Source organism: Diabrotica virgifera, chromosome 7, assembly GCF_917563875.1.
Source record: "Diabrotica virgifera virgifera chromosome 7, PGI_DIABVI_V3a".
Lineage (NCBI taxonomy): Eukaryota > Metazoa > Arthropoda > Insecta > Coleoptera > Chrysomelidae > Diabrotica > Diabrotica virgifera.
Window position 1 is genome coordinate 13,238,680 of NC_065449.1, and position 24,671 is coordinate 13,263,350.

At 32.2% G+C, this 24,671-nt stretch overlaps 1 protein-coding gene across 1 annotated transcript in view; it reads right to left on the reverse strand.

Annotated features, from left to right (window-relative positions):
• Positions 1–23,698, reverse strand: part of LOC126887777 (uncharacterized) — a 298,854-nt gene extending 275,156 nt beyond the window's left edge. The window contains exons 1-2 of the mRNA XM_050655583.1: positions 23,594–23,698; positions 13,157–13,249 (exon numbers count right to left, since the gene is read on the reverse strand). The gene's annotated coding sequence lies outside the window, so the exon portion shown is untranslated. The remainder of the gene's footprint in view (positions 1–13,156; positions 13,250–23,593) is intronic.
• Positions 23,699–24,671: the final 973 nt, after the last annotated feature.

A 24,671-nucleotide genomic window follows, 5' to 3' on the forward strand; every position in this document is an offset into this window, starting at 1 on the left:
TTTATAGCAGGAGGAGATTTTAATTCTAAGCATACTACCTGGGGATCCAGAATTATTACCACAAAAGGCAGAGAACTTCTTAAAGCTATAAATGCGACCAATGCAAATTACCTCACCACAAGGGAACCAACTTACTGGCCTACCGACAATGCAAAAATACCTGATCTACTCGACTTTTATATTGTTAAAGGAATTAATGTTCAATTGGCAAAAGTAGAATCTTGTTACGATCTACCCTCTGACCACTCTAGCGTAATCGCGACATGGTATGCACAAATAACAAACAGTACTAAACAACCATCACTATACAGTAACAAAACAGACTGGAGCATTTTCAAGACTAAACTAGATGAACTAATTGACATAAACATCCCATTGAAAACAGAAAGTGACATCTACGCAGCAGTAGAAAATCTTCAGAAATCTATACAAGAAGCTGCTTGGTATGCTACCCCTGACTGCTACCAAACAGAATTGAAAGAGAATTGCCCAACTGTAATAAAGGAAATGATTGCTAGAAAGAGAAAAATAAAGGAAGAGTGGCGAAGAAAAAGAACACATGAGAACAAGGCGAAATTAAATAAAATCACCAAGGAAATTAAACTACAATTGCATAATATCAAAAATAACAAAATACAAGAATATCTTACAGGTTTATCAGCAAACGCAGATAGTGAATATACCCTTTGGAAGGCCACGAGAAAAATCAAACACCCGAAACAACAAATACCACCAATACGAAACCAAGAGGGAAACTGGTGTAGAAATAATAAGGAAAAAGCCGAAGCATTTGCAAATCACCTCTAATGTATTCCAGCCACATCCCATGGAAGATGGTGACACAGAGGAAGAAATAAATGACTTCCTGGAATCGCCCTACCAGATGGATTTACCTATACAAAAAATCACCACTAAAGAAGTTAGAAATATGATCCAGCATGAAATCAGTCCAAAAAAAGCTCCAGGGTATGACCTGATCAACGGGAAAGTACTGCAGCAATTGACATGCAAAGGTCTGAAAATGATAACGCAAGTATTTAATGCAATATTTAGGCTAGGTTACTACCCAGAACAATGGAAAGTTGCTCAAATTATTCTCATACCTAAGCCAGGGAAAAATAAAACTCAGGTGACTTCATACAGACCAATAAGCCTGCTACCTGTTCTATCAAAAATTTTGGAAAAACTTCTCCTTAAACAATTATCCCCAGTTATAGAAGAAAGGAAACTAATTCCCCAACACCAATTTGGGTTCAGAACACAACACGGAACGATAGAACAGGTACATAGACTGGTAAAACACATCAGAAGTGATCTAGAAAATAAAAGGTATTGTTCTGCTGCATTCCTGGACATTGGTCAGGCCTTCGACAAGGTATGGCATGCTGGTATGCTCTTTAAACTAAAGAAAAACCTTCCTCATCCTTTTTATCAAATCCTAAAAAGCTATATTTCCAACCGACATTTCCTAGTCAAGCAGGATAATGAATACACAAGCCTAAGACCAATAAAAGCCGGAGTACCACAAGGAAGTGTCTTGGGACCGATATTGTACTTGCTCTACACTGCTGACCTACCCACAAGTAACAAAACAACGTGTGCAACTTTTGCTGATGACACTGCTGTACTAGCCTCTCACCATGATCCAAATACAGCATTCAGAACCCTTCAGAAAAACCTTAATAATATACAAATATGGCTTAAAAAATGGAAGATAAAGGCGAATGAGAGTAAATCCATCCACGTAACCTTCACCATGAGAAGACAAACATGTCCATCTGTAACACTAAATGAAACTCAACTCCCACAAACCGATACTGTCAAGTACCTAGGAATCCATCTTGATAGGAGATTAACTTGGCAAAAACACATTTTTACAAAAAGAAAACAACTAGGAATAAAATTTCGAGAAATGTACTGGATCATCGGTCGTAAATCTCAACTATCACTTGAAAACAAACTGCTGATATATAAAACTATATTAAAACCAGTGTGGACCTATGGTATCCAACTTTGGGGGACAGCCAGTCAAACTAACCTAGAAATATTGCAGAGATTCCAGAACAAAGTCCTTAGAACAATGCTGAATGCCCCTTGGTACGTGCCAAACTATGTGATAGAGCAAGACCTCAATGTGCCATCCATAAAAACAGTAATAACGGAATATTACAAAAAATATTCCAAGAGACTAGAATCTCATCCAAATGAGTTAGCCAGCAACCTTACTGATGACCACAATGATGTACGACGCCTGAAGAGATTCAAAGTAGTAGATCTAGCAAGAAGATTCGAATAATCTGTGATAACTAAACTTATTTTAATTTGTTTTAATTTAATTTATGTAAAGAGGGTGATCACTGGATCTCCCTCTACAGGTCAAAATTTTCAATTTTTGTCAAATAATTTACCTATTGTTCTCAGTTGAGGACAGATTGTAAATATTACAACATTAAATAAAAAAAAAAAAAAAAAAATATTTTCACGGCCAACATAATAAAATTTTACGTAACTTTTGTTTCAATTAAGGTTTGGCTTAAACAATCACGAATAAATCACAAATTAAAGCAGTTGGCAAATGTTTAAGAAATAAAAAAGTACTACATATAAAATATCATTTCATTACAATACTAAAATATAGGGTGTTACATTTAAGAAAACTCACTCAATAGAGTGAGGCTATTCTTGGACAATCGTTACGTGCATAATAGCATAAATTATTCATTAATTTAATTAATAGGGTTATTTTTTCACTAACTATGCATTCAATGATTACAATGATTTACATAATATGCAATAAAAACTAATAATTAAGAAAACATAAGAAGTAATACAGTGATTTTAATAACATACTGTTACTATCGGAACGAGTAATTGAAACTTGAAATTGAACGAGTATTTGAACATCTTTAACGATTAAAATACAATTATAGTATACAGCAATGTTGCCGATTTTTGCGCTTTCTTCAGTCTTTTATACCTAATCAAAAACTAAACAGTCTCTAAGTGTTGACCAGTGTAGTTGATACCATCAAAACATAAACGAAGGTAATTGATGTACGAATACGTATAAAGAAACCGAACTATCCGAAAATCCGATAGAAAAAAATCAGATCAAGTTATATTTTTTCGTCATTACTTCCAAGCATTCATAAATTATTTAAAACAATACATTATTCATCAAACACTAATGTTTTCGTTGTTTAATCACACACGTTTTTAACATTTTTACTGCCGAAACAGTAATGATGTTATTAGTGTGCGGTTTATGTAATTTTACGAGGTGTTGTCAGTGATGTCGATAATAATTGCTACTGAATTGAAGTTGGTAATGGACTAACAGAGCGTGTCACTGATTAACATCCGCTAGCAGCAGATTTTCAATAATTAAGGGAACGTCATAGACTCTAATGGAAGCATAAATTGCTATTAATCGGTTCAATATCTATATCTATCTATATATTTTACTTACTTATATACTTACTTTATATTTGTAGATTGTGAAGTTACATAAGATGTATATGTTACGGTAAAAGTAAATAATCTGGTAATTGCACACAATTACCGGTAATTGTGTACAATTACCAGAGTCGACGGTAAATGTAGGAAATGTTCTTTAAAAACCCTTTATATTTCCTAATTTTACCGGTAATTTTATACATTTCCCAGAGGATTTTGATAAAAGTAAGAAATTCAAATTATAACGATCGAAACGCAATCGGAATGCCACAATCCATAATAGACCAGGGCTCATCTGTAAAAATATTAGCACATTTGGACGTTGAGAGGTGACTCAAATTTTTTTGCAGAAATTGCTTAAAAATAAATCAAATAATAATATTTGAGTTATCCTCCCTCTCAAAAAGGTCCGGAACATTGTTTAAATAATCAAAATGTCAAAAAATGAATGAAAAATTCGATTTTTTTTTTTCGTTTTTTGATTATAATTTATAAAGTATTCATTTCCGAGAAAAGTTGTACAAACATAAAAGTTGTCTAACTTAATTTCCTACAATATAGAATTGGTTAAGAATTTAAAACATAGTCACCATTGTTGCAAAATAGCAATAACTGCGAACAAAAACATACAAAAACAAGTATTCGCATTTTACGTCTTTCAACCATTTATGCTACACTTAGGACCTTCATGTTTCACCCAGAAAAACTTTATGATACAGTAAAATAATACTGTAAATTTCATTAAGATCGGTTTAATAGATTTTGCAAAATAAATTTTGCAATCCAGCTTTCGCAAAAAAAAATCATTTTTTCAAAATGTTACAGGACTGAAAATAAAGCAGATAACAAGTTGAAATTTTTTTTTGCGTATATAAGTGTACTGTACCTTTTATTTTTAATTTTGCAAAATTAAAATCGATTAACTACCACGGCGTCAGGAATTTCTTTAAATAAACATTCATTATTAGTGCTACGCGCAGGACAGCGGATAGTTTGCTCTTATTGGGCATTCCAATGACCTTTGATAATGATTGATACATTTTAATTTTTATTACATTTCGGTATAAATAAATAAATTTGTTTATTGCAAAATAAAAACACATACTCTATCCTTTGAAATAACACTTTTATTAGCAAAAACTTTATTGTTTATATATTTTAACTTATAGAATAAAAGTTTATTATTTTTAAACATAAATGCAATTGTTTAAACAATATTTCACAAACAATAATAAAATTAGTTTGATTTTTGTGGAATTAAAATATTAAAATACAACAAAATATAGAGTAAGAAAATAATATATTAGAAAAAGATTAGAAGAAATTTTGGTGGAAATCAACTTGTGTGAATTGAACACCGCTGTCCTGCGCGTAGCACCAAAAATTAATGTTAATTTAAAAAATTTCCTGACGCCGTGGTAGTTATTCGATTTTAATTTTGCAAATTGCAAATGAAAGGTACAGTACACGGCTATAAGCAAAAAAAAATTCAACTTGCTATCTGCTTTATTTTCAGTCCTGTAACATTTTGAAAAAATGAATTTTTTTGCGAAAGCTGGATTGCAAAATTTATTTTGCAAAATCTATTGAATCGATCTTAATAAAATTTACAGTATTGTTTTACTGTATCATAAAGTTTTTCTGGGTGAAATATGAAGGTCCGAAGTATAGCATAAATGGTTGAAAAACGTAAAATGCGAATACTTGTTTTTGTACTGTTTTTTCGCAATTATTGCTATTTTGCAACAAGGGTGACTATTTTTAAAATTTTTTACCAATTCTATATTATAGGAAATTTAATTACGCAACTTTTATGTCAGCAAAACTTTTTTCGAAAATGAATACTTTTACAGTTATAATCAAAAAACGAAAAAAAAATCGAATTTTTCCTTAATTTTTTGACATTTTGATTATTTAAACAATGTCCGGACCTTTTTGAGAGGGAGGATAACTCAAATATTATTATTTGATTTATTTTCAAACAATTTCTGCAAAAAAATTTGAGTCGCCTCTCAACGTCCACCTCAAAACAGATGCGCCCTGGACTATAACCTGTTGAAATCATAACGATCTATTTGGATCTGTGTGAAACTTGCCAGAAAAAATCTAAAGTTCCCAAAAAAGAAAGACTAAGCTTTTCAACCTAACAAAATATTTGCAAAATAAAATATTTTTAAAACATTTTTAATTGAAAAACTTATTGGCCCATTTTCCTGGTGACACCTCCAAGGCTTCTACAATATGCAAGCCAGATGGATGCTGCAGTGAAGGTAAAAGGGAAGGAATTCTACACTATGCAATTCACAACCCCCGTCTGCAGCTTGGTAAAGTTCCAACGGAAAATGTACCTAGTTACTATATAGGAATAATACTAATATAAAATAAAAATGTATACCATTTTTATTCAGTTGCAATGCGAAGCCAAAACCGTCTTAATTTTTACTTAGATTAGAGAGTGCAGCCAGCACTCTTATCGACGATTTCACCTCTTGTTAAAGGCTCTTCAGAGAATGCATAGGCTGCTTTCTCTACTCCAGGTAAAAATGTTTCGGCATATAAGCCCAGCCGCACACCAAAGAAACATGAAACGTAGATTACGTTTCATGGAAATAAAACAGTGCTAAACAAATAAACGTCCGCCCATTTATGAAACTCTCCGAAAATAAAAATGTGTCATGAGCATGAATCACACTCGTTTCATTGGTAGGCGGACTTTGAGATTTGTTTAGCAGTGTTTTAGGTTCATGAAACATGTTTTTCGTTTCATGTTTCATGTTTCTTTGGTGTGCGGCTGGGCTTAGTCCCCCATTGCAACTGACGTGAAGGTAGTAGGTGCGTAGCGGTATCTGCTAAATGAAAGACTAAGTTTTTCAACCTAATAAAAATATTTGTAAAATAAAATATTTTTAAAAGATTTTTAATTGAAAAACTTACTGGCCCATTTTCCTGGTGACACCTCCGAGGCTTCTACAATATGCAAGCCAGATGGATGCTGCAGTGAAGACAAATACTGCATTCTCCAAAGAGCCTCTAACAAGAGGTGAAATTGTCGATAAGAGTGCTGACTGCACTCTCTAATCTAAGTAAAAATTAAGACGGTTTTGGCTTCGCATTGCAACTGAATAAAAATGGTATACATTTTTATTTTATATTAGTATTACATATTCCTATTAAGTAACTAGGTCCATTTTCCGTTGGAACTTTACCAAGCTGCAGACGGGGGTTGTGAATTGCATAGTGCAGAATTCCTTCCCTTTTGTCTGGTTTAAGAATAAGTCAAGTGCAGGTCTAATCCACTTGTATGGTATTCCCAATGGTATTTCAGTGAGCCTCAGATCCTTAGCCGAAAATATCCATTGAGTTTTAAAATACAGTCAAACCCGCTTATTGGAATAGCCCTTGTGCGAAGAAAAGGTATTAGTATAACCGGGATATTCTAATAACCAATCATTGGTGGCTAGTCAAAACATTTCGGGACCTCAAATTTCTATTCCTTAAACCGGGATATTCTTATAACCGGTATTCTAATAAGCGGGTTCGACTGTATCAGGTTTTTTGTTATATTTTTTTTTGGTTGATTAATAATTTTTGATTTATTTTATTTTATTTCATATTTAATATTAATTTTAATTTTTTTTATTTTTTATTATTTAAATATTTATTGAATTATTCCATTATTTTATTCTATATTTTTATATCTAATTTTAATTTTTTATTTTATAATTTCTTATTCAAATTCATAGAGGTTAGATGTTTATTTGATTTCTTCTTCGCCTAATATTATATAATTCTAAATTGTTTCTTTGATAGTATGCCCGCTAAATTTTTTAGTGTAGTTATGGTGAATTTTTTGACATACAATTTTGAATTTTGTATTCATCATTGACGCGCATACAGGCAATAGTCTAATTAAAAAAAAATAGTGCGCCACTGTGATATTTCAAATTAAAAATTATTTTTAAATTCCACGTTTAGTTTTTAATAAAAAACCTTTCTTGCCTTTTTTTCATATTGTGCATCGTTTTTATGCAGAAAAATAAAACATCTTGACGCGTATTTTTGATTTCTTAATACATTATCAAGAACTATCCAATATAATAATACTAATCTAGAACAATCACAGAAAATATTACTAATAAGATTTTAACTAGGTGCAAAGCTACAAGAAATGTTCAAAGTGATCTCCTTTCAGGTAACAGAAGAATTTTATATTCATCATAGGCGCGCGTACGGGTAATATTCTGAATTTATTTAAGAAAAAAATAGTACGCCACTGAGAAATGTCAAACTAAAAATAATTTTTAAATTTCACGTTTAATTTACGACAAAAAATATTTCTTCTGTTTTTTTTTATACGAGGCTCCGTTTTTATACAAAAAAAATAAACCATCTTAACGCTTACCAAGTATTCGAGGTAGTTTCCATATTATGCATAGAAACTTGGTTCAAATACTTTGTAAACGTTAAGATTTTTTATTTTTCTGCATAAAAACAGTGCACCATATGAGAAAAGGCAAGAACGGTTTTTTATCATAAATTAGACGATGAATTTAAAAATAATTTTTAATTCGAAATATCTTAGTGGCGTATTTTTTTTTTCTTTAAAAAAATTCGGACCATTACCCGTGGGCGCGCTAATGATGAATACAAAATTCTTAATTGTATGTCAAAAAATGTACAATAACTATCTCTTAAAACACACCAAATTTCGTTTTTATAGCTCAACTGGTCTTGGAGCAATAAATAAATTGGCATTTGACTTTAAGGTCGGTTATCTAGAATCTAGAAGATGGTTCGAGATATCGAAATGCCGTTTTCAGATTTGTATTTTGGAGACAAAATTACATAGGTATACATTATTATTATTAATATATTATAATGTCCCGACACTGAAAAGTAAAAGGGACTTAAAAGACTATATATATATATATATATATATATATATATATATATATATATATATATATATATATATATATATATATATATATTATAATAATTACATAGGTATACATTAAAATTAAAAATTACATAGTATACAAATAATACAAATATTGAAAAACTGAATAAAGCACAAAGAGGTTTCCTTGTTAGAATGACAGGAGCCTTCAGTACTACAGCAACATCAGCTTTAACAGTATTGACTGGTGTAATGCCCATGCACTTGGAAACACAAAAACGTGCATGTAGATATTGGCAAAGAAAAGAAAATTATGAAAAAATAATACAATTAATGGGAATAGAAATCAGAACAAAAAGAGAATTAGAAGAAACATTAAATAGAAAATGGCAAAACGAATGGGATAATTCCCCTAAAGCAAGACGTCTCTATAATTTTATTCTAAATTTAAATAATATACCAAATTATTTTAACCCAAAAAAAGGATTAATCCATTTTCTTACAGGGCACGGTCCGTACCCTACATACCTACATAGATTTAACTTAAAAGACAATCAATATTGTGAATGTGGAGAAATAGGCACACCAGAACACACAGTATTTATTTGCGAAAGACAAACAAATACACAAGAACTACAAAGAATGAGAAGAGACCTTGTTGGCATAAATATAGAAAATATAATACAAAATGAAGAATTATTTAATACACTAAATAATTTAGCGGACATAATATCAAAGAAACAATTAGAATTATATAATATTAGACGAAGAAGAAATCAAGTAAATAATATCCAACCTCTATGAATTTGAATAAGAAATTATACAAAAAAAAAATTAAAATTACATATAAAAATATAAAATTAAATATTGGAATAATTAAATAAATATTTATATAATAAATAATTAAAAATTAATATCAAATATAAAATAAAATAAAATAAATCAAAAAAAAATATTAATCAAACAAAAAAAAATTAAACTAAAAACCTGAAATTTTAAAACTCAATGGTCTGAGGCTCACCGAAATACCATTGAGAATATCATAAAGTCGATTAGACCTGCACTTAACACCTTGATGGACAGAGACGCTGTGCAGCGTCTTTTTTTAAAATTGTGTTGTGGCAGAACGCTGTGAAGCGTCCTTAACAAAATCTAATATCGTGGCAGAACGCTGTACCGCGTTATAATTATAATATAAATACATGGTAACACGTAAGCCACTGTCATAGAATACCTATCTATACCTTCCAATCTGTTACCCGTCTGGTAAATTCCACCTCTCTATTTCACCCCACCCATTTAAAGTATCTAACCGGCTAAGTCACACGCGAAGCTGTACAGCGTCGCCAGTTATATTGAAGTATGCGGTGTGTGTTGTACTGTGCCGCAGATAGTAAAACACGTGGTTAGGTTAGGTTGAATACGAGTTTTACTCGAAAAATGTAAGTAAAAAATAAATTTATTTAGTGTGATATTTTTGTGCCTAATATTTTATGTTATTATAGTAGGATGTATAATTTAAAATATATTATTTTGCTTTCAGATGGCGGACCGTGACCCGTATAAGAGAGAACAGCAGCGGTTGATTCAGCTGTATGACGATATTACGTCGGATGAAGAGAACTCAGATGCTGCTTATGAGGGAGAGTTCAGCTCAGATGAAAACTATGTACCCAGTGAGTCGTCTGCCTCGCAGTCAGATGAAAGTGAAGACTCTGATTTAAACGAACTCCCCGAGCTCTCCAATGTAGAGACGTCTAATAATACTCTTCACAATCCCCAGCAATATAATCTGCCAGAGGAAAGTGAAGTAGAAGAGCCCGACGCATTGGACCAGGATTCCCAGAAAATTATTCAGAAATCTCAAGACAGTATACCCCTACAAGCACTGCAGAATCAAAATTCTGATTCTTCAGATGACATAGATACAGAATGGGAGTTTACAACTGCAGATATACCAGATTTCAACTTTGATGAATCCACTAATCGTCTGAAAATTAATTTAAATGCAGAAGATAGTCCAAAAGATGTTTTTGAATACCTATTTACCGATGACATAATGAGCTATTTGGTGGAATGTACCAACAATTATGGAGAAGATTTAACAAGATCTAATAGACCCAAAACAAGGAATGCTCGAGATAATAGTTTTAGACCTGTGACTATCGACGAAATGAAGAAATTTTTGGCACTGTGTTTATTGCAGGGTCAAATTACAACTTCAAACATGCGCAGGTTGTTTTCATATGGAGATGTATTGTACTTTCATCCAATTTTTAGTTACATTATGTCAGGAAGAAGGTTTGAAAAAATATTGAGAACTTTAAATTGCTCTTCGAGAACCGCAAAACATAAAGAAAAGATTCAAGCATTCTTAGACATGCTTATAGCCAAATTCCACAATGCTTATGGACCGTCTAAAGAGTTGTCTTTAGATGAATCCCTCTTACATTTTCGTGGCAGGCTTGGATTTAGAGTTTACCTCAAAAATAAAAAGGCACGTTACGGCATTAAGTTTTATGAACTGACAACCTCCGATGGGTATCTTTTAAATACTGAAATGTATAGTGGGGATATTCAAAACGCTTCCGATGTGGGAACTACAAAAGTAGAAGCTATAGTTATGAGGTTGATGAAGCCTTACCTCATGAAAGGACACGAACTGTTTATGGACAACTTTTATAATAGTTCTATATTATCTGAAAAGTTATTAAGCTTAAAAACTCATACTAATGGAACTCTCCGGTCAAATCGCAGGAATAACCCCAAGGAACTTATAAAGAAAAAACTCAAGAAGGGTGAACATTTCTGGATGCGTAAAAAGAATGTCTACGTTTCCAAATGGCGTGATAAGCGCGATGTTCTTGTTATCACCACAAGAAATCACCCACGATTGATACAAGTGAAAAACAGATATGGCCATGAGAAAATAAAACCTGAAGAAGTTGATGTTTATAATCGTCATATGTCAGGCATCGACAGGTGTGATCAGATGACCTCAACTTATTCAACGCCAAGGAAAACGATACGTTGGTATAAGAAGGTAATTTTCCATTTATTAGATGTAACTGTATGGAACTCTTTCTACTTATACCGAAAATATTGTAAAAATAATTCCAAGACGTACAGATATTTAGAGTTCCGTGACAGTCTCATTAAATCCTATTTGAAGTTACCACCAGGTTTAGAAGCAAAGAATTTAGTTCGTCGAGAAAAACATGATAACAGGTTACCGGAAAATTCAAACTACGAGCCTGAATGTTTCACAAATGAAACAAACTTAGCAAATCATTGGCCTGAAAGAAATCCAGGCATTCCAAGTGCAAAATCGAATAAGAAAAAAGTGTTTTTGAAGTGTAGACTGTGTGCCAAAAAAGGTCAACGGAAAGAATCAGGATATAGATGTAAAGGATGTCCCCAGAAGCCTCCGTTATGTCCAGACTGTTTTGAAGAGTGGCACGAAATAACAAAAAATCAAGAATAATTTTTTAGATATCTTTGTATAAGTTAGCTTTATGCGTAAACTATGTTGATATAAATTAATATTTTTGACTTCTGAATACGTTTTAAGAATCATTATGTCTTTTTGGTTTCTTTAAATAAATATTGCTTTATTTAAATACGTTTTCTTAATGAAAAATATTTCGCTGATAGACGTCGAGTCACTGCATGTATTAGGTTGAAAACGACAATAGGCACAACGCTGTATGACGTCGAACGCATATCAGCGTTCCGCCAAGATAGACTTAATACTAGTCTTATATTGTGGCAGAACGCTGATAAGCGTTAAAACTTAAACAATATTTTCTGTAAAATTTTAATACTTGGAGTAAAATTTCAGGTCGCCCTAGTTATATTTCATCCTTTTGAATAATAATATCGACAAAAAGGGCACTGTACAAATTGACCATTTTTGAAAAACTTAGGTGTCCGTCAAGGTGTTAAAATTATTCGTGACTATTTTTAGATGAATAGTGCTGGCATTTCTCATCTAAGAATGAGAAATGGGAGCACTTTTATAAAAATTATATGTTCAAAAAAAAATTAATAATTTATCTTTTGTTTATTAGTTTTTGTTTAGTTGTTATTATTTGTTCATTAGAATTGTTTATTAGAATTGTTTACAATTTGTAGTTTTCATAATTAGTAGTAGATTAGGGCTATATTGTTAATTAGTCAAATAGAAAAAATTCTTAAAGTAATAATATTGTAATAAACTACTGTAATCCCATCAGGAAACGACCTGGATTAGTCACAAAAGGCCAGGTCAATTGTATAGTACTATAAATAAATAAATAAATAGGTATACATCGGTAGATCGGCTTCCAGTATTGCAGGGGCGGCGACGCACAAACGAACGAACTGCGAATTTTAAACTAAAACAAAATTTTCGTCGAAAATACATTTATACATTTTGCAATAGAAATATTAGACTATATGCAACAAATTGTAGTTTTTCAAATTTAAAATTGCGAACAAAGTCGGAAGGGAAATTTATCTCGTCTTTGGCGACTGTAAACTTACATTTGCAAAAATTTTATTACCTTCTTCCATCTAATAAATTCCAATTTTATGTCTTAACTCGCCTTTAAAACCGCATTAAATAAACTCCACCAATTGTAGATTGTTTCATATATTTCCCAACAGAATTGTCTGGCTTTTAACTACACCACGTATATTCTAAGTATATTCTACACATCTACACATAGGGACTAAACTGTATAAAAGCAGTAAATAAAAATAAGCCAAGCCAAATATACTGCAGCCATCTGCCACACGAAAAATCTTAAAGTCGCTTACTTGGTCTTAATGAAAACTGCGGAGGCGGAGTTTTTGTTGTGGAAAACATACCACAACTGCATTACTCAAGGAATTGTCATTGACGTTACTACACTGAAAAAAAATTAAATTGATAGTAGGTAGCACAATAAAAAAATATCTAATGTTAATACGTAAATAAATATCTAATGTATCGTAAACAACGAAGATATAATCATCATCACTAGACTTAGGCAAATATGCAAATTGCATATTTTGCATATAATGCATAAAAAATGCAAAAATGTCAAATTTTGCATATTTTTATAAAAGTGAGCATAAAGTGCATATAATTTGAAAATTTGGTGTTAACTATATATTTTTATATTCAAACTTACAGATAGCATGAAAATGCCTATATTTAGTTTTGTTTTATAATCACTTGGTATTCAAATTCTTGTATTGATATAGTAACTCATAAAAGACAGCGGCTTATAGTTTTTTCACGTTTTGTCCTGGAATTAAGGGTTTGTGTTTGCCAGTTTATGTCTCTAGGTAAAAAAAAATTATTTTGACGGTCCGTTTCACTTGGTTTCACTTTTGTTGTAACATTGGAGGCGTAAACAACGTGTATTTATAATTGTGAATAATTATTGTGCTTTGAAAATGCCGAAAATAAGCAATGTTTCAACTTGCATAAAACCTTACAAAGAGCTATGGATATGGATAAAGTTTATTGCTCATGTTGTGGTAAAACCGTAAGTACATAAGTATTATTTTTTATTTTATTTTAAAAATTTACACGGTGGTACAAACAAAGATTTTAAAATTGGAGATCATGTTTAAGAAAAGTACTGACACAAGGCTAGTTCGCAATAAATCGATGTATTTTTTCTTTTTTCAAGCATTTTTTAAACTCCTTGCGATAAAAAATAGGATACCTATTTAAAATTCAAATCATTCAATAGTCTACTGAAAGGTCGCTAACATTTTTTTTCTAACAATAGCATAGTTTGCTTTAATTTTGCTAAAAACAAAAACATATATATTGGACTTAATTAATTAAGTGCCTGTAATTTATGCTTACAGTATTTTTTCTTTAAATGTAAATAGAAAAGACGAAGAGACTCTTATAAATATTTGGTGGTTCTTTCTTCTTGCACAGTCATTTCTTGACATTTTTAAAAATGGGTACAACTATAGAATATTTATATTCTTTTTAGATTTCATCTGAAAAAAAATTTCAAATAGATCAGCATGTCAGAACCGCGAAACATTTAGCTAAAAAAGTAAAAACCACATCCGGTGAAAAATATCAACCTTCAGTGTCCAAGTGCTTTCAGTCAAGTTCCAAAAAACAAACCGAACAAGAAACTTTTAACGAAGACTTGTGTCATGCATTATTATCTTCTAATATACCGCTTTCAAAATTATCTAATGAAAACTTTAGTTCTTTTTTAAAAAAATATTTCAAACAAAACATTCCCAGTGAACGAACTCTAAAGAGAAATATTGTCAATTTGTTATACTCCTCATTATCCACAACATAAAAGCCGAAATAGGTAATAATTACTTTTACATATTGTGTGGACGAGGCCACTGACTCGTCAGGAAGATACTTATTGTATAGGCACTTATTGATTGGTGTACTTAGCGATGAAACCTTTCGAAAATCGTATTTAATTTCCTGTAAGCAAGTGGAAAAAACCAACGCTCTAACAATATCACGGTTTCTACAAGAAGCATGAGCAAACATGTTTTCTTCCTGCTGCTGTGCCTAATGATAAATTATTGCTTATTTTTTCTGATGCCGCATCATATATGGTGAAAGCAGGACAAAATTTAAAAATATTTTATCCAAACTTAATACATGTCACTTGTTTGGCGCATGGAATAAACAGAGTTGCGGAGGAAGTAAGAAAAAATTTCCACTAGTTAACAGTTTAATAGCGAGCGTCAAAAAGGTATTCCTGAAATCACCTGTAAGAATACAATGTTACAGAGATATGCTTCCTGCTGTTCCACTGCCACCGCAACCCATTTTAACACGTTGGAGAACATGGTTGGAAGCAGCTAATTTCTATGCTGATGATTTTGTTGATTTAAAAAAAAATAATTAGCCTTTTAGCGGATGATAGTTACCAATCTTTATTGGAAGCTAAGCAAGCCTTCCAAAATAACATCCTCCAACAGCAACTGTCATTCATAAAATCAAATTATAGTTTTGTCCAGAAAACTATAACTCAATTAGAATCCTCTAAATTATCATTGTTAGAGAGTACAGTTTTAATAAAAGAATTTGAGTCATCGTGTCAAAATGTTAAAGGTACTATTGGAAAGGAAATTTTTCAAAAATTTAAAGTAACCATGGAAAAAATAGTGGTTACCAGGTTCTTTCTGAAGTGGTTCAAGTACTAGCTGGGACATTTTCAGAACCACTTAATTTAGAACCATCTATTATAGTAAATTTGAAAAATGCCCCAGTTACATCAGTTGATGTCGAAAGAAGTTTTTCTATTTACAAATATATGTATTCAGATAGAAGCCATAAGTTTTTATTAGAACATTTTGAACATCATTTGATAATCTATTGTTACCACAATTCAAACTAATATTTATATGTTAAAATAATTGTATATGTTATGTATTTATAATATTGTAAGTATTTTTGTAAATAAATAAAAAAATATAAAAAAAAAATTTAAAAACGCTTTTCTTTAGTTACGAGTGACTAAAATTAAAAATATTATAAAAAATCAACTAAAAAGCAAAAAATAAAAAAAATGAAAAAATCTAACACATCCATCAAAGAAAAGCGTGGTGCGTGTCCATCGAATAAACGGTTTTCGCCCCACGCTTTTCTTTAACGAATGTGTTAGATTTTTTCAATTTTTTTTATTTTTTGCTTTTTAGTTTATTTTTTTATAATATTTTTAATTTTAATCACTCGTAACTAAAGAAAAGCGTTTCTTAAAAATTTTTTTGAAGTTATACTTCTTTACCGCCGATATGAGGGTGAATTTTTATATGTTAAAACCTATGATCCCGGCGCATGCGCATTATAACTTTGTTCTGATTGGATGTTCAAATGACATGTCAAAAATTATTCAATATGGCGGCTGTGGCACAGCTGCAGTTTGATTATTTATGGTCGTTGCGTTTTAAAATTTGTGTGAAAAGAAACAACAAACAAAAGTTAGTTAATAGTTATACTGCCTTTTTAAATAGTTTTCATATACCTATATTTTTGGACTTTTGGACTATTTTGGACAAGGAAAACTCATTCTAATTTGGTAAGTAGTTTTTATTATAATCATATTGTAATTATACATTTGGCTTAGGTTGAAATACAGTAGAGCGTCAATTATCCGAACTAATTGGGGGACATAGGTGTTCGGAAAACCGATTTGTTCGGATAACCGAACTACAATATATTGATACATAGTTATAGTCATACATATTTATCCACAAGTGAATAAAAGCCATATTTATATACCTACATATTTATTTATATCTTGATAACGACAACTAGCAACTAAACAAAAAAGTGCAGTCTTTGCAACAACATAATTATTTTTGGATACAATATTGAAGAAAATTGAAGATATTTTAAGCGTCAATTACTAACGCTTGCTCGGTATTCGAGTGCGGGACACGGGAGTCGATAGTTCGAATAAGCGGTCGTTCGGTTGATCGACGTTCGGATAATCGACGCTCTACTGTACATTTATTTTCTCAAGAATGGGGATTTTAGAGAGAAATCCCAAATTAGGTCCGATTTTTATTTTTAAATTATGATTTTTTGGCGTAGATTTATTTATCTAGCAGGTATGTAATGCTTTGATTTACATACTTAATTTGATTACCAACAAAAGTTCTACCAATCTTCATCTAATATATTGATTTCTTACTGTTTTGTTATATTTTAATATTTTCTTCCACAAAATTTAAACTACATAATTTAATTATATTCAAAACAACTGTCAAACAGTAAAACGTTCAGATACCCTATTTTTCCACATGACAAATAATGTGGAATTGGACGAGTGAGTCTAGGCTTCGATTACGAATCAAAGCGCCCCGAAATTCACGGGTTCGATTCCCGATGCAAGTTTTTATTTTTTTTTATGCATTTTATGATCGTAAGTATATTTGTTATATAATTTTTTTTTTTTAGAAAATGCGTATTTAAAATTTTTGCCAACAATTATTATCGTTCAGAAATCATTTTTTCTTTGTGGCATTTTTCAATGTGTTTGTGTGCGTTTAATCTTTTATTTTTTTTTAATTTTTGGTATTGTCTTAAAAATCACATAATATGTAGTAGAAGTATAACTTCTTACGTGCGTACAAAGTACACACACATTCTTTTCTTTTTCATATTTTTTTATTTTTTACTTTTTAGTCTTACACATCATGTTTATTAAAATATGTACCTATAAAAAATATGATGTACAAACATGAAAAGTAGTCGGAATCGGCAAAAAATTTGAAACTTTATTGTTTATTTATGAAGCATAACGTAAACAATTAACGTAAAAAGTGAAATTATGTAGATATAGTTCATATCATTAGCTAAACAATCCGTAAAAGTTTTTACATTGTAAAAAACAAGAGAATTTAAGCGTTTTCCATTAAAATCGTTTTTTTTTATTTAAACAATTAATAAACATGAAAAAAATTTTTTATTGACTATTCGTGTATTGTTCCCGCGAATGCATATATCTGCAAATTTTCATTCATTTGCATTGAAGAAAAGGCAGTCAAATTAAAGTCTAAAGATTTGACGCAAACTATTGAACTAAATAAAAGCGTTCCTGTATTGTAACTAAATAAAAGTGTTATACCTTCCCGTAAGGAAAGGTATAACACGACTACCACTGAACTGTTCCGCGCTGCGGTAAACAAAGTCAAGATAGCCATGATGATCGCTAACATCCGGAACGGATAGGCACTTTAAGAAGAAGAAGAAGACTGTTCATATATGACCGGTCGTAGCTCAGCGACAAGATACCGGCTTCATTCAGCCAGAGCGCACGAGTTCTAATCTCGGCACCTACAACATTTTCATTTCTAAAAATGATGCGAGCCGTTCACCATGCTTCGGAGGGTACGTTAAGCCGTCGCGGTCCCATGGGCTGTGTACATCGACAATAGTTACCTTCTTCTTCTTCTTCATGTGCCATCTCCTCTAAGAAGGTTGGCAACCATCACGGCAATTCGCACTTTCGATACCGCTGCTCTAAAGAGATCAGCAGAAGTGCAATTAAACCAAGCTCTCAAATTGTTTAACCAGGAGATGCGTCTTCTTCCGCGACTCCTTCTACCCTGTATTCTTTCTTGCATTATCAATTGTAACAAGTTATAACGCTCGCCCCTCATAACATGTCCCAGATATTGCAGTTTTCTGACTTTAATTGTATTTAAAACCTCTTTATCTTTTCCCATTCTTCTCAACACCTCGATATTCGTGACTCTATCCACCCAACTTATTCTTAATATTCTTCTGTAGGCCCATAACTCGAAGGCTTCTAATCTGTCCGAAACATCCTTCTTTAATGTCCAAGCCTCCAACCCATAGAATAATACGGAGAACACGTAGCATCTCAGAAGTCTTATCTTTAAAGAAATTGTAATGTCCCTGCTACAGAGTACTTTTTTTAGTTTGTTGAAAGCATTTCTTGCCTGTCCTATTCTTGCTTTAATCTCTTCTGTGTACTCATTAGTTTCATTAATTATTGTACCCAAATATTTATATTTTTCAACCTTTTTAATTTGTTCTCCATGTATTGTTATGCTTTCTTGGCGCTGTTGAACTTTTGTAATTACCATAAATTGTGTCTTTTTTGTGTTTAGGGACAGTCCGTTTTCTTGGCTGACTTCTACCACTCTGTCAACCATTTGTTGTAAATCCTCAAGACATTCGGCTAATAAAATAGTGTCGTCGGCAAACCGTATATTATTGATTGGTCGACCATTTACTTTTATTCCCGTGGTTAGGTCTTCTAGTGCTTCCTGGATTATTTCCTCTGAATACAAATTGAACAAAGTAGGAGACAGGACACAGCCCTGTCTGACGCCCCTCTCAATACGTATTTCATTTGAAAAGGCGTTGTTCTCTTTTACCACAGCGATCTGATTATAATAGATAGCACTAATGATCCTGATGTCCCTCATATCTAAGTTTTTCTTTTCAAGTAATTCGATAAGGCGGTTATGTCTGACCTTATCGAAGGCTTTGATGTAATCCAAGAAACACATATATACTGGCTGATTAACATCCATGCACCTTTGCACAAGTACATTTACAGCGAACAGGGCTTCCCTCGTTCCCATTGCATTTCTAAATCCAAATTGCGTGTCGCTTATGTCCTGCTCAAGTTTGTTATGTATTCTCCGGTGTATAATTTTTAAAAATATTTTGAGTGTATGACTCATTAAACTTATTATCCGGTGGTCTTGGCATTCTTTTGCATTTGGTTTTTTTGGCAGTGTTATGAACGTTGACAGCAGCCAATCTCTGGGAATGATTCCTGTACTGTATATTGTATTAAATAAGTCGACCAATATTCCAATTTGCTGGTCCTCTATTAACCGTATTATGTCTACAGGTATTTGGTCAGGACCTGTTGCCTTGTTGTTCTTTGTTCGCTTTATCGCCTCTAGTACCTCATCTTCTGTTATGTCTGGGCCGTTGTCGAACTTTTCCTGCACTAGTACTATTTCAGTCCGTTCGTCTTTAAATAGCTCTTGAATATATTCCTGCCATCTTTTAAGCCTTTCACCGACGTCTATAATTATTTTTCCATTTTTATCCAGCAGTATGTTTGATTTAGTTACCTGGAGCAGGGTTAAAGATAGAATCGGCCGGAACAATCTGAAAGGATATCCCTGGTAAAAAATCCATACGATATTATTATATTAAATATATTAATAATATAGGCATATTATAGTCCTCTCTACCTATTTTGGCATTGGCATCTCCAAGAATTATTTTGATATCATACTTGCAGATACTTTCATATACTTGGTCCAGTAAGCTAAAAAACTCTTCCTTAAGCTCTTCTTCTTTTTCTTCCGAAGGCCCGTGTATATTTATAAACAAGAATAAAAAACCGCTAAACGCCGTAAAAATGAGTGGCGCATAAAATATTCCAGCTATAAAAGATCTGATATGAATATTACGTGGCGCGAAAATGGATTTTCATTTGATGCAAAACAAAATTCTAGTTTTATTTTAAAAGATTTTTCCATAATATTTGCTAAATTTGAAGTAAACGCGCCACAAAAGAGTAACTTTGATACAGTTTGAATTTTGAAACTCTTTTGTGGCGCGTTTACTTCAAATTTAGCAAATATTATGGAAAAATCTTTTAAAATAAAACTAGAATTTTGTTTTGCATCAAATGAAAATCCATTTTCGCGCCACGTAATATTCATATCAGATCTTTTGTAGCTGGAATATTTTATGCGCCACTCATTTTTACGGCGTTTAGCGGTTTTTTATTCTTGTATCAGAAGTTTTTCAAAGTTATTTATAAATTAAATGTATGAAGTTGAATGCAATGTTCCTCTATTACACGTCAAGCTTTATAAATGGTCACCTTTGTTGCATTATCTCCCAAATGATCTAGTGTCCATCGAATGTACACTAGATTTTTTTTTATTCGAAATAGATTGAAAAAAAATTGAGATGGCCGGTAAATGAAGTCGGATTGCCCGTTGCCAGATCAAATTTAGCGTCGTAACCACTACAACTACATAAACCATTTCGGGAATAATCGTAAATTAGATTATACTTTTGTAGCTTAAAAACTTCTAAACGGCTTAACCAATTTTGATCAGTAAACATGAGTTTGAAACGTATTGACCAGTAGTATCTGATGGATCTAAGGTCAAGTATGAAAATTGAAGCTACTACAGGAATTATTGAGCTTGAGAAACCGTTTTTCCCACAGGAAATAGATTTTATCATACTTATGAAGCCTATAACCTAAAAAATTCAAATTTTCCGGGATATGAGGTATACACCGTTAAATTCGTCTGGTGTACTTCTATAAACGCTAAGTTATTGGCGCAATTTGTAGGTTGAAATGTTGAGTAATTGTCGAAAAACCAAAATTTTCAAAGTTTAGTTTTTCAGTTTTTCGGCTATACTGAGCCGTGTGTATGTCTGATTCTGACGGCTTATACACCATTTGAAAGCTTAAGTCAACACTATTAATTTGATGTATTTGCGGTTCTCCTGGCTCTTCTTGATCCGAATATATATACCCCCAAAACATATGCCGTTTTGTACCTACCAAGTCCTATAGCTGGCTTATGGGTGGTCAAAAGTCACAAACTACACCGGTTCTAAATCGGCCCTGACCCCCTCTTCAAACACAGAGGAAAAATATCAAATCGGTTTAACTTTCAAACACACATACATATATATCCACAAACATTTTCCCTTTTTTAAATAAAAATTAAGTCACATTTCTAAGCTCTATAACTTTTGAATGGTATAACCGATTTTCAAAATTAGACATGCGTTGGAAAGGTAACTATCAGTACTGTTAGAAGCCGCAAAGGTCGGACTTAAAATTTTGAAGTTTTTGGGAGTTTTGGGGGCCAGAACGAAAAACAGACCTAAATAGGAAGGGCCGTAAAATCGACACCCTTGGACCAAAATGGATGGTTGACATATGAATGGGTGAGTCTTTTTCTGAACTTGAAGATGGGAGTTGGCACAATTTTCAATTCAGTCAGATTTAGAAAATTGAAAATTTCGTGTATATAATAGTGTCGCGTGTAGGGGGGCGTATTTCTGCGCCACTGGCGAGAACTGCCGTTCTCTGGTAATTTTTTCGATATAAAACTAACAGCTTCGATAACCAATAAATCGAAAACTATTAATTTTATCAAAAAAATGTATAATGAACATTTTTTGCTTATAATTAATATTTTTACCAGCATTTGCGGTCAAAATATAATAAAAAATTTCCACCCTCGAGATGAGGTGGCAACAACCCCATGGTAAAAGCGTCTTTCGGCATCATATAGATTTTGATCCTTGGACTATCCACTACTTATTGTCAAATTTTCAAGCAAATCTATCCATTCTGTAAAAATTGCGAAGTGAAAAATTTCAGTTCCTGGACTAATTATACTTTTGGAGCTCTATAACTTCTGAACGGTTTACCTGATGTTGATCACTAAACATGAATTTGAAACGTATTGACAAGTAGTATCTGACCAGCATCCAAGATCGAGTATGATAACTGAACGTATTACAGGAATTATTGAGCTTGAAAAACCGTTTTTCCCGTAAGAAATAGATTTGATTATATTTATGAAGCCTATAACTTAAAAATTCGAATTTTCCCAGATATGAGGTATACACCGTTAGACGCGTCCTGAGTCCTTCTACAAACGCTCAGTTATTGGTGCAATTCGTAGGTTGAAATTTTGAGTAATTGTCGAAAAACCAAAATTTTCAAAGTTTAATTTTTCAGTTTTTTGGCTATGGCGAGCAGTGTGTATGTCTCAGCTTGATCGCTTAGGCGCCACTTGAAAGCTTAACTCAACCCTATTGATTTGGTGTATTTGCCGTTTTCCTGTCTTTCCTTGAACCTAAGATATATACGCCCAAAAAATATGCTATTTTGTATCTACCTAGTCCTCTAGCTGGCTTACGGGTAGTCAGAAGTCAAAAATTAGACCGGTTCTGAATCGGCCCTCACACCTTCTTGAAACACAGAAAAAAAATTCAGATCGGTGTAACTTTTCCACACACATACATACATACATACATACATATCCACAAACATTTTCCATTTTTTAAATAAAAATTGAGTCATATTTCTGAGCTCGATAACTTTTGAATGGTATAACCGATTTTCAAAATTAAACATGCGTTGGAAAGGTAATGATCTGTGCTATCAGAAGCCGCAAAGATCGGGCTTAAATTTTTGAAATTTTTGGGAGTTTTGGGGACGAGAACGAAAAACAGGCTTTAAATGGGAAGGGCCGTAAAATCCACACCCTTGGACCAAAATGGAGAGGTAACATATGGATGGACGAGTCTTTTCCTAAACTTTAAGATGGGATTTGGCCCAATTTTCAATTTAGTCAGGTTTAGAAAATCGAAAATTTCGTGTATATATAGTGTCGCTTGTAGGGGTGTTGTGCGCCACTGGTGAGAACTGTCGTTCTCTGTGGATAAAACTTCTCAGAATTTTCCTTTTACTCTAAGACTTTTCTTGAATTATTAGAAACAAATAACTATTTTTGTAATTTGATCGGACAAAAATTCTAAAATTCGTGCGAAATATTTCTAAAAGAAAAACGAGCTAATATAGTTCGAAAAAATGCCATGAATTGTTAAAATACCAAACATTTTGAATATCTAAACCTACCCAAGCATCTACCGAAATACAATTCTTACAATACCCTCTCTTAAATTTATTATATTTGCTTTTCTTTCAGTGTACTCACCCGTGAAAATTTTTCTTTCTTCTCAAAGGCTCAGATCCGTTGGTTGTTTGGAAAGATAGCACTCTTTATAGCACTATTTTCTCCCTTTTGTGCGAAATCTTTTTAATCTGTAATAAAAGAATAAAGGCTTGGATTAATCTGTGAAGGCACGGTCGATATAAGTGGAGGTTTTAAAAGTGGTTAGTGTGTTAGTTTTTAAAATTAGGCGTTTCGAAATTTCAGATCATAATTTCTTGTGGTTTTTTTAATTAGATTATGCACTCATGGAAAAATATCGAATATTCTGGAATTTTCCAATTTTTTGAAGTAAAAACTTCTTTACCGACGTTGTGCACTTTTTGGGTGTAGAAAAAGCATTGAATTCGCGACCGTCATTACTTCGCCGAAATAAATTCTGTATCCTATAATGTGTATGTATAATATATTATAAATAGTATACGATGCACATATACAGGGTGTCCCGAAAAGATTGGTCATAAATTATACTACACATTCTGGGGTCAAAAATAGTTCGATTGAACCTAACTTACCTTAGTACAATTGTGCTCATAAAAAAAGTTACAGCCCTTTGAAGTTACAAAATGAAAATCGATTTTTTTTTTCAATATATCGAAAACTATTAGAGATTTTTTATTAAAAATGGACATGTATCATTCTTATGACAGGAACATCTTAAAGCAAAATTATAGTGAAATTTGTCTACCCCATAAAAATTGTATGGGGGTTTTGTTCCTTTAAACCCCCCCCCCAAACTTTTGTGCACGTTCTAATTAATTCATTATTGGGGTACCATTAGTTAAACACAACGTTTTTAAAACTTTTTGCCTCTTGGTACTTTTTCGATAAGCCAGTTTTTATCGAGATGCGGCTTCTTTTTTAATATATTTACATAAAAATCTTATGGGGGTTTTGTTCCTTTAAACCCCCCAAATGTATGTGTACGTTCCAATTAAACTATTATTGTGGTGCCATTAGTTAAACACAGTGTTTTTAAAACTTTTTTGCCTCTTAGTCTTTTTTTGATAAGTCACCTTTTATCGAGATGTGGCTTCTTTTTCAAAATACACCTAAAAATGTA